Below are 11,028 nucleotides of genomic sequence, written 5' to 3' on the forward strand. Positions count from 1 at the left end.
TCTTATCCTCAAGGAAGATTCCACATTAAGAAGATATCATTCTCAAGCTTGCATAAACTTTGCCTCTCTGTAAAATAAGAAGGGAATGTTTTATAGCTTATTGTATGATGGCAGTATCACCAGATAATAAATGTACAGAATAATATATCATAAATAAACATGGGCAACTAGTTCAAATAGCAAATCAGTTCATTGATATATAAAATAATATAATACATCATATCTAAGAGGGATTTAACACACACAAAAATGTGGATTTGGTATGCTGTTGTTTTTCAGTCGCTATGTCCTGTCCAACTCTTTGCTACCCCATGGAATGTAGCACACCAGGCTTCACTGTCCTCCACTATCTTCCAGAGTTTGCTCAAATCCATGTCCATTGACTTGATTTTCAAGATTTGATAGTAAATATAAACATCTGAGAACACTTTATTTACATTTGAAAAGCCAGTGAAAGTTGTTTCCTCTTGATAAAATCAATAGTGTAAATATAATATGAAGTTTACAATATAAATGGTGTAATGTACAAAATAAACGGTATGGCTTACTGTTTAGGCAACTCTATTTTTTAAAACATAAGAAAACATGAAGAGTATACTGTCATAAGAAAATAGAAAAATAATTAAACAAGGTTTAATCAAAGCTATTTCTATAATACTGTCAAATAGATTATTTTTCTCTTGAATATTTTTATATTTTGCATCCATATAAAATCAAGAAACAGATACAATTTTGTTTATGTTTTAAGATTAAACAAGCCAATAATTCAAATACCCAAAGGCTTTAGGGAAATAATATGAATCAAGATACCACATGGGACAGTGTTAACATCTAATTACTTGAATTGCAGTAATCAAGGCAACACTTCAGTTATATTGTCTGTCTCCACATCCCCAAGGTCTTGATGGCATATATTTGTGATGCAGTTTGGTGTCAGGATTTAGTTTGATCTTACCTTTGGTATCTGGGAGTTTTCTCAAAAGTAATATATGTAAAATAGTAGTGATATATGTAAAATATATATGACAATACTAATATATGAAATAGCTGATAAATATACTGGTGGGCTGCACTACCCTTTTCAGCTCTGTTTCTATTAAGTACTAAGCAGCAGCATTCCAGGTGTTTAATTCTTAGCAAGGAGCTCTTTTGTAAATGATTCATTCAAGGGCGTCTGTATTTAGGTGAGTTGACTCATGACTCTTGTTTTATTTTAAAAAGAAAATACAGAGTTACAACAATCTTTGCATGAGACACACATATGTTTAGAACAAAGTACCCACAAATCTATTAATGTTGTTGTATTGTATTCTGATACTTTCTTTCAAGTAATATTCATCCTGGTTTTCTCATTGGGTTTCCACTATATAGCCAGAAATGAAATAAATATTTTGGCAAATAATTTTCGAAGAATAATAAAAAAGTGGACACTATCTTCAGTTTTTCCTGTAATCTTTAAGAAACAAAGTGACGGTAACAATCATATTTATAAATAAAATTATACAGCATTTCATACTTATGAGTTATAAACATGAACATCTATATTTATACAAAGGGGACAAAACAAGGAGTACTGTCTATAATAGTAGGTGGTAAAATAAAACATTAAAAGTGAGAGAATAAAGTGAAGAAATAAAGTATTAATATAAGGAAATGGGCATGTACTATGTTTGATAGACTCACTTTTCTAAACAAGAATGCATTAAGTGATATAAGCATTTTTATAGATCCAAGCAGTTTTGAAAAAGTCAAACTGAATAATAGAAATGTCATGGATTCACTAATATGATTTGTTTGGAATCTTAAAGTCACTGAATGTCAGGTTAAAATAATCATGGAGAATTATTCTCATGATCTTGTACAGAATATATTAAACGAAGGAGTACTGAGAGCTTACAGTATTGTTACAGACGATCTAGTGTGGGAATGGTGTTTGGAAGATATCTTTCCCACAAGGTCAGAATGTGGAGATCAGAGAAAGCTGTAACATGGTAAGGAAACCTACAGGACATACAAAATATAATTATGCATTGTAGACTATGTGTTTAAATGAAATCCTGTAGTGTTTCTATTATGTAGTCTCTAGAAGAAAGGATGTCTACACTGTCTTCCCAAATGTGTGCACCAATTGACAGCTGTCTGTGTTTCTGCCTGTTTTTCACAACATATAAGTTTTTTAAAATCACAGCTGTTATTCATAATTCCAATAAATAAGAAGGCTAAATATCTACTATGCATCACACCTTGTCTTGGATTCATTATTGAAATATCTAGTTCCATTATGGTGATTCAAAGTTTATACTAATATTCTCATCTTATTAATCAGGATATGTCTTGTGATGACAGTAATAATCAAGAAATGTTCTGATGTCCCATTTGAAATAAGTTTTCTCTGACACTTTTCTTTGAAAAAGCTAAAAACTCAAAATGCAGTAATACATGGTTTTATTGCATCTTGAAATTTATATACTTTGTCCAGTAGCTTCATAGTCCTTATTTTTGTCAACAAAATTCCACAATGTGCTCTGATGGAAAAAGAAAAGCTTTTTGTCCAAGATAGTTTCAGCTATTATCATAGCAGGTATAGCAGTTATTTTGTTGCTGAAAGAGGAGAGTGAAAAAGTTGGCTTAAAGCTCAACATTCAGAAAACGAAGATCATGGCATCTGGTCCCATCACTTCATGGGAAATAGATGTGGAAACAGTGTCAGACCTTATTTCTTGGGGCTCCAAAATCACTGCAGATGGTAACTGCAGCCATGAAATTAAAAGACTCTTACTCCTTGGAAGGAAAGTTATGACTAACCAATATAACATATTAAAAAGCAGAGACATTAATTTGCCAACAAAGGTCCATCTAGTCAAGACTATAGTTTTTCCAGTGATCATGTATGGATGTGAGAGTTGGACTGTGAAAAAAGCTGAGCACTGAAGAAGTGATGCTTTTGAATTGTGGTGTTGGAGAAGACTCTTGAGAGTCCCTTGGACTGCAAGGAGATCCAACCAGTCCATCCTAAAGGAGACCAGTCCTGGGTGTTCATTGGAAGGACTGACACTAAAGCTGAAACTCCAATACTTTGACCATCTCATGCAAAGAATTGATTCATTGGAAAAGACCCTGGTGCTGGGAGGGATTGGAGGCAGGAAGAGAAGGTGACGACAGAGGATGAAATGGCTGGATGGCATCACCATCTCCATGCACATGAGTTTTGAGTGAACTCTGGGAGTTGGTGATGGACAGGGAGACCTGGTGTGCTGTGATTCATGGGGTCACCAAGAGTCAGACACGACTAAACTGAACTGAACTGATGGCAGAAACCAACACAGCATCACAAAAATTAAAAAAAAAAAAAAAAAAAGAAACAAAAATAGTGTGCTGTGTGTAGTTTAATAAAGATCTGTTACTAACAGAAAAGTGATTTAGAAAATTTGAAAATGCATCATGTAATGTCTGACATATTCAGTAATGTTTTAAGATAATAATTAAAATATACTGTTTTAAATATAAAATTTGAAGTTATGTAACTTGTAATTTGGTTCTCATTAGATTTTTATCTTAAGTAGAATATAAAACAAAAGAGAAAAGGATTGAATAGCTGCAAAATCTTTTTATCACAGATTATTTTTGCTTGATAAATACTTTTGAATAGGCAGTTCATTTATACAAATGCAATGAAAACTCCTTCCCAAAAATTCTCAGATTGCACTTTCAATCTAAGAGTAAACATTTGAACTACAAAGCTAAATGCATTAATATGTTAGATAATATAGTTTAGTTCACTAATGGTTATATTAAGTAACATTTAAGAACTACTGTTTCTACAGATTGATTTAGATACTACTGATCTTTAAAACTTTTGGATGTAACAAGTATACGTATAAATTTTCTTCCTTGAAAGACTATGACTAAATGATTGCTGAAGATACACGTAGTACTGCTAAGAATTGTACAGTTCAATGTTCACTTCTTTGTGGAGCAATAATTACAAAACCTGATCTGGTCCATGATGTATACATGCCAATATTAACATGTTGACTAAGTAAAGAAGGCATCAGTCAATATACTGACTGATGCTTGGCACATATTTTATTATATTATTATGTTACAAGACATTTTCCTTACATAACTAAAGTCAAAGTGTGGTGGCTCAGTCATGTCCAACTGTTTGTGAGTCCATAGACTGTAGCCCAGGTTTCCCCTGGTGGCCTAGTGGTAAAGAATCTGCCTGCTATGCAGAGGACACAGGAGACCTGGGTTCGATCCCTGAATGGGGAAGATCCCCTGGAGGAGGTCATGGCAATCCACTCCAGTATTCTTGCCTGGAGAACCCCATGGACAAAGAAACCTGGCGGGCTACAGTCCACATGTATGCAGAGTTAGATATAATGAAGTGACTGAGCATGCACGCATGGACTGTAGTCCACGGGGTTCCTCTGTCCATGGGATTCTCCAGGCTAGTGCACTGGAATGGATAGCCATTATTTTCTCCAGGTGATCTTTCCCCATCCAGGGATCAAACCTATGTCTCCTGCATTATAGGTAGATTCTTTATGAAATCTAAAGGGAAGGCCTTACATAAGGGAAATTCAGAATCAAAAAATGTAAAAAGTTTAAAAATATAAAATGATTCAAGTTTATTAAAAGGGAAATTCAGAATCAAAAAATGTAAAAAGTTTAAAAATATAAAATGATTCAAGTTTATTAAAAAAATAGCTTATTGATCTGTGATACCTGTCTCCATTCTTCCATATTCTACTAACATGGCATCCTCCAGTCTTAAAGATGGTACTCTTCCAGCGTGATCATTACTGTGCAATATCTTCTTTTTTATTTTTAATCAATTCTTAAATATTAAAAAATAATAATTCCCTTTCATAACCCTGTAGTGAGGTTTATGTTTTCCCAAAGAAATTCAAGCTAGCAGTGGTAATTTTTTGGAAGACTTTCAAAGATGGGTACTTGGACAATATCTAACCTTAAAAACAGGCCAAGCATCATATGAATAGAAAATTGGAATCCAATAATCAATGATCTGTAGTAATATTATGGTTTATAAATTATCCTTTGTGGATGACTGTAATATATATAGTGTTCACTGAATCAAATGTCTTGAAAATTGGGTGTCTGTCATGAAAGTTCTTCTGACCACAGGAAATGGGAGAAAATGAGGTATGGGTTCTTTTGATTGTCCTTGGGAACTTACAAATTTTGTAGGAAACTACAAAATTTGGGGCAAATTTGGGGCATCAACACTCCGACAAAATTACTTTGAAAGAAGTTGAAATATGTTATGGTAGTCCTAAAAGCCTCTTTTTTTTTAATTAAGCCACAAAGAAAGTTCCCTAAATTTCTCAGTGGGAAAACTGTGTGTCAGAGACTATAATAGTCCTCAACATTATAAAATAATTTTATCACATGATCTGTGGCATTCTGCAATATCGTTGGCATTCCAGTCTATTTTGATATTTCCCCCCATTTTCCTGTTGGTTGGTGTCTGTTAGGATACAGTCTGATTTTGTGTCAGACAAATGAAATAGTTCTTCCTTTCAAAAACGTTTTTCAACAATCTATCTGGTTCCACTAACAATTTATTTTAATATCTCTCTAGCCTAGACTCTTGAACCTCAGCATATCTCCTGATGAATATTTTCCTTAATTTAACTTGTCTTTCTTCTAATTTTTCTTTTTTCTTTCTCACTGTACTTGTTTTAGTTATTTAAAATATAACAAATTCTGAAAATAAAATCATTTAGTCATTTATTATTTAATGAGTATTTGGCACTTACCTCACTCACAAATCTTTAACCTGAATTTGAAATTTCTGTTTTTTAACAAAAAAGATGCCACATCACAAATAAGTAAGACATATATTTTTAAAAATGTGTTTACATAATGCAATCCCAACCTTTCTGTGGGAGCATGCACAATCTGGGCTTCTCTATCTAGAAGCACTGTCAAAGCTTATGAAATTAAAGTCTTCAAGCTTTAACTAAACTACATATTGGAGGATAAAAACACTGTTTCCATGCCTGGTCTGGGAAGATCCCATATGTCACATGGCAACTAAGCCTGTGCACCATGACTACCGAGCCTGTGTTCTGGAGCCATGAGCCAAAAATAAATAAATAAATATTTTTAAAAAGAAACAAATTCGTATCATATACACAGTGCTTGCTTTAACTAAAACTAGCATGAAATTCTGAACACAATTTGGAAGAAAGGAATTTAAAATTACAGAGTAATACTTTATAGAATTAATAAACTTGTTGCACTAATTATCTTTGGTCTACATGGACTTCAGCTGTCTTTCAGTTCAGTTCAGTTCAGTTCAGTTGAGTCTCTCAGTCATGTCCGACTCGACGACTCCATGAATCGCAGCACACCAGGCCTCCCTGTCCATCACCAACTCCTGGAGTTCACCCGGACCAACGTCCATCGAGTCAGTGAAGCCATCCAGCCATCTCATCCTCTGTCGTCCCCTTCTCCTCCTGCCCTAATCTCTCCCAGCATCAGAGTCTTTCCAATGAGTCAACTCTTCGCATGAGGTGGCCAAAGTACTGGAGTTTCAGCTTCAGCATCATTCCCTCCAAAGAAATCTCAGGGCTGATCTCCTTCAGAATGGACTGGTTGGATCTCCTTGCAGTCCAAGGGACTCTCAAGAGTCTTCTCCAACACCACAGTTCAAAAGCATCAGTTCTTCGGCTCTCAGCCTTCTTCACAGTCCAACTCTCACATCCATACATGACCACAGGAAAAAACATGGCCTTGACTAGACGGACCTTTGTTGGCAAAGTAATGTCTCTGCTTTTGAATATGCTATCTAGATTGGCCATAACTTTCCTTCCGAGGAGTAAGCGTCTTTTAATTTCATGGCTGCAGTCACCATCTGTAGTGATTTTGGAGCCCAGAAAAAATAAAGTCTGACACTGTTTCCACTGTTTCCCCATCTATTTCCCATGAAGTGATGGGACCAGATGCCATGATCTTTGTTTTCTGAATGTTGAGCTTTAAGCCACCTTTTTCACTCTCCACTTTCACTTTCATCAAGAGGCTTTTGAGTTCCTCTTCACTTTCTTCCATAAGGGTGGTGTCATCTGCGTATCTGAGGTTATTGATATTTCTCCCGGCAATCTTGATTCCAGCTTGTGTTTCTTCCAGCTATCTTTATCATTTATATTTGACTTGCTTATAAAAAGCATACTAATAAATCTGTAAAATAGCAAAAAAGTAAAAAACTAAAAACCTTATATTTCAAGGGATTCTGTTTGTTTTTTTTTTTTTTTTTTTGGTAAATTAATTAATTTATTTTAACTGGAGGCTAAGTATTCTACAATATAGTAGTGGTTTTTTGCCATACATTCACATGTATCAGCCATGGGTGTACAAGTGATTCCCTTTTAAAATGTTCCTTTGGTTGGATTTACCAGCATATTTGGCAATTCAATCCCTGACAAATCTTAAGTTAAAATATCAGGCCAACTGTATTGATGTGGTTGACAATAAATTCTCAAACAAGTAAGCAGATATTTTCTTTATTTCTTCACCCTCACATATTAAAAATAGCTTACACTTGTAAATGGGAACCTCAATTAGCTGCTGAGTTGTACGTTACCCATTTGGCTAAATTTTCCAAAATTAGCTGCACCAGAATTGTCAATCACTGAATAATTTGTGTAATCTTTGTTTTCCAATGCCCCTGCATATGTGTATATCAAGATTTCCTACACAGGAAACTATGCATGTGTGTGCATGTGTGTGTGTGTGTGTGTGAATGTGTATGTTCAGTTGTGTCTGACTCTTTGCGACCCCATGGATTGTAGCCTGCCAGGCTCTTCTGTCCATGGGATTCTCCAGGCAAGAGTACTGGAGTGGGTTGCCATTTCCTTCTCCATTATTCTGTCTATAGCTCATGACAATAAACTCTGTAAGAATTCTTCAGGGTTTGAGTCCCTAGGGTTAGGTGATTAGATATAAGGCAAATTAAAACACCATCCTGTAGTATAATTTCTAGGTCTGCCTATTACTCAAGATGTGTTCATTCTCATTCTGCAATTTCTTGACTGTTGCAAAAATAACATGATATCTCTTGCTATCTTTATTAACTATATTTTGCAGGAATCATCAACTTTCTGATTAAAGGACTGGAAACATTTAAACAAAATTTCCATTTTGATACAAAATGTATATGCAGCATATTAGTGTTAGCAAGGAATACATCATAAAAATACACCAAGGATATCTGGCATTTGATGAGTTGATTTAACCTAGGATCATCCTTTCACTCTAATCTGAGGGATATGGGATCCAGAAGATTTTTGGCAGAGGAATCTATATGAACTGAAAATAGCAATATACAGGCTAAATTCTACTTTTATTAATCCCAGGACCATTGTGCATGTGCAGTTATATGTTTAACCCCAGTGAAATTTGCTATTATATTTTTCTTTATGTATTAAAATTGTTTAATCTTTCCCAGAGCAATTGTACTGTTATCATATGTCTGCCATAATCCAATCAATGATTTGTTTAGTTATTTTTTTTCTGATTTCCTTCTATGTAGCCTGTGTTCTCATATAATTATATTCTATCTTGAGGATATTTAATGCATCATATTTATTTAGGAATCATTTATATAAAGTACTACTATTGATAAACACTATTCTCTCTTGTTTTCTAGGTAAGGAAACTGAAGTTCTTATGGATAAAGCTAATTTACCATAATCAAATTCACTTAATTTGTCAAGTAAAGACCAATCTGACACTTCAGAACATTCCTGGGTATACACTGATCACATTGCCTTCACTAGCTTAGTTTGGGCTATCTTCAGTTTCTTTCACTCCACCTTCTCATGTTCCACTGATCAATTTTAATTCTTGTTTACTTTTATCTTTTAAATCAAGATCCATGGTACTGAACTAAGGAAATCAGAGCCCTGTGACCATGTTCATCCTCTTGGGCTTCTCAAAACACCTGCGCCTCCAGGCACCCTTTTTCCTGGTGTTCTTGACCATTTACACAGTCACTCTGGTGGGGAACCTTGGCATAACTGTGGTCATAAGGATCAATCCCAAACACCACACACCGGTGTACTTTTTCCTTAGTCATCTATCCTTTTGGGATATTTGTTCTTCCAGTGTATTTACACCCAAACTCCTAGACATCTTGGTTGTGGAAGACAGAGTTATCTCTTTCAAAGGATGCATAGCACAGTTTTCTTTGGCTGTGCATTTGTGATTCCAGAAATGTCCATTCTAGCAGTCATGGCTTATGACCAGTTTGTGGCTGTTTGTAACCCCCTGCTCTACACAGTTGCTGTGTCTCCTAGGCTCTGCAGCCTCCTGGTCTCTGGAACCTACACATGGGGTGGAATGTGTTGACAATAACATGTTCTCTTTTGGAGTTGTCCATCTGCAGTTCTAACATCATATATCACTTTGGCTGTGAGTATTCTGCACTGTCTCTCCTTCCTGTTCTGACACCCATTTCAGTCAACTTACATGTTTCATCATTTCTACACTCAATGAAGTGTGTGCAGCCTCCTGATTATACTCACCTCCTATGTTTTCATAATTCTCACAATCATCAAGATGCCTTCAGCTGGTGAACTCCAAAAAGCCTTCTCCACCTGTGCCTCCCACCTGAGCACTGTCACCATTTTCCATGGGACTGTCCTGTTCCTTTATTGTGTACCCAACTCCAAAAGCTCATGGCTTCTGGTCAAAGTAGCCACTGTGTGTTTTACTGGCATGATTCCTATGCTTAACCCCCTTATCTATAGCCTTAGGAATGTGAAAAAGACAGTCAGGAGTTTGATAACTATGAAGCTGCTTTCTTCTTCAATATAATTCAAAAGTCCAATGGGACTGAAAAACCACTTGAATTAAAGTCAACCTGTGTATAAGCCAAATAAATATGCTTGTGTTCATATTACGCTTAATAATTTTCACATATATTTGTGATGCTAGTTTACCTGTATTTTAAGTAAATATATGATTCTAGGAATCAACAAACTAAAATGGACTGGAATGGGTGAATTTAACTCAGATGACCATTATATCTACTACTGCAGGCAGGAATCCCTTAGAAGAAATGGAGTAGCCATCATGGTCAAAAAGAGTCCAGAATGAAGCACTTGGATGCAGTCTCAAAAATGACAGAATTATCTCTGTTCGTTTCCAAGGCAAAACATTCAATATCACAGTAATCCAAGTCTATGTCCCAACCAGTAACTCTGAAGAAGCTGGAGTTGAACGGTTCTATGAAGACCTACAATACCTTTTAGAACTAACACCTCAGCCTCAAATGTCCTTTTCATTATAGGGGACTGGAATGCAAATGTAGGAAGTCAAGAAACACCTGGCATAACAGGCAAATTTGGCCTTGGAATACAGAATGAAGCAGGGCAAAGGCTAATAGAGTTTTGCCAATAGAATGCACTGCTCATAGCAAATACCCTCTTCCAACAGCACAAGAGAAGACTCTACATATGGACATCACCAGATGGTCAACACTGAAATCAGATTGATTATATTCTTTGCAGCCAAAGATGGAGAACCTCTATACAGTCAGCACAAACAAGACCGGGAGCTGACTAAAATCCTTATTGCCAAATTCAGACTTAAATTGAAGAAAGTAGGGAAAACTGCTAGACTATTCAGGTATGACATAAATCAAATTCCTTATGATTATACAGTGGAAGTGAGAAATAGATTTAAGGGACTAGATCTGACAGATAGAGTGGCTGCTGAACTATGGACAGAGGTTCATGGCATTGTACAGGAGACAGGGATCAAGACCATCCCCATGGAAAAGAAATGCAAAAAAGCAAAATGACTGTTTGGGGAGGCCATACAAATAGGTATGAAAAGAAGTGAAAAGAAAAGGAGAAAGGGAAAGATATAAGCATCTGAATGCAGAGTTCCAAAGAAAAGCAAGAAGAGAAAAGAAAGCCTTCCTCAGTGATCAATGCAAAGAAATAGAGGAAAACAACAGAATGCTAAAGACTAGAGATCTCTTCAAGAAAATTA

General features: G+C 35.5%; 1 pseudogene; it reads left to right on the plus strand.

The window, feature by feature from the left end:
* The first annotated feature begins 1,834 nt into the window (after positions 1-1,834).
* On the plus strand, positions 1,835-9,846 carry LOC109569075 (olfactory receptor 1165-like; annotated as a pseudogene).
* Positions 9,847-11,028: the final 1,182 nt, after the last annotated feature.

The sequence above is a fragment of the Bos indicus genome, chromosome 28 (genome assembly GCF_029378745.1).
Source record: "Bos indicus isolate NIAB-ARS_2022 breed Sahiwal x Tharparkar chromosome 28, NIAB-ARS_B.indTharparkar_mat_pri_1.0, whole genome shotgun sequence".
Lineage (NCBI taxonomy): Eukaryota > Metazoa > Chordata > Mammalia > Artiodactyla > Bovidae > Bos > Bos indicus.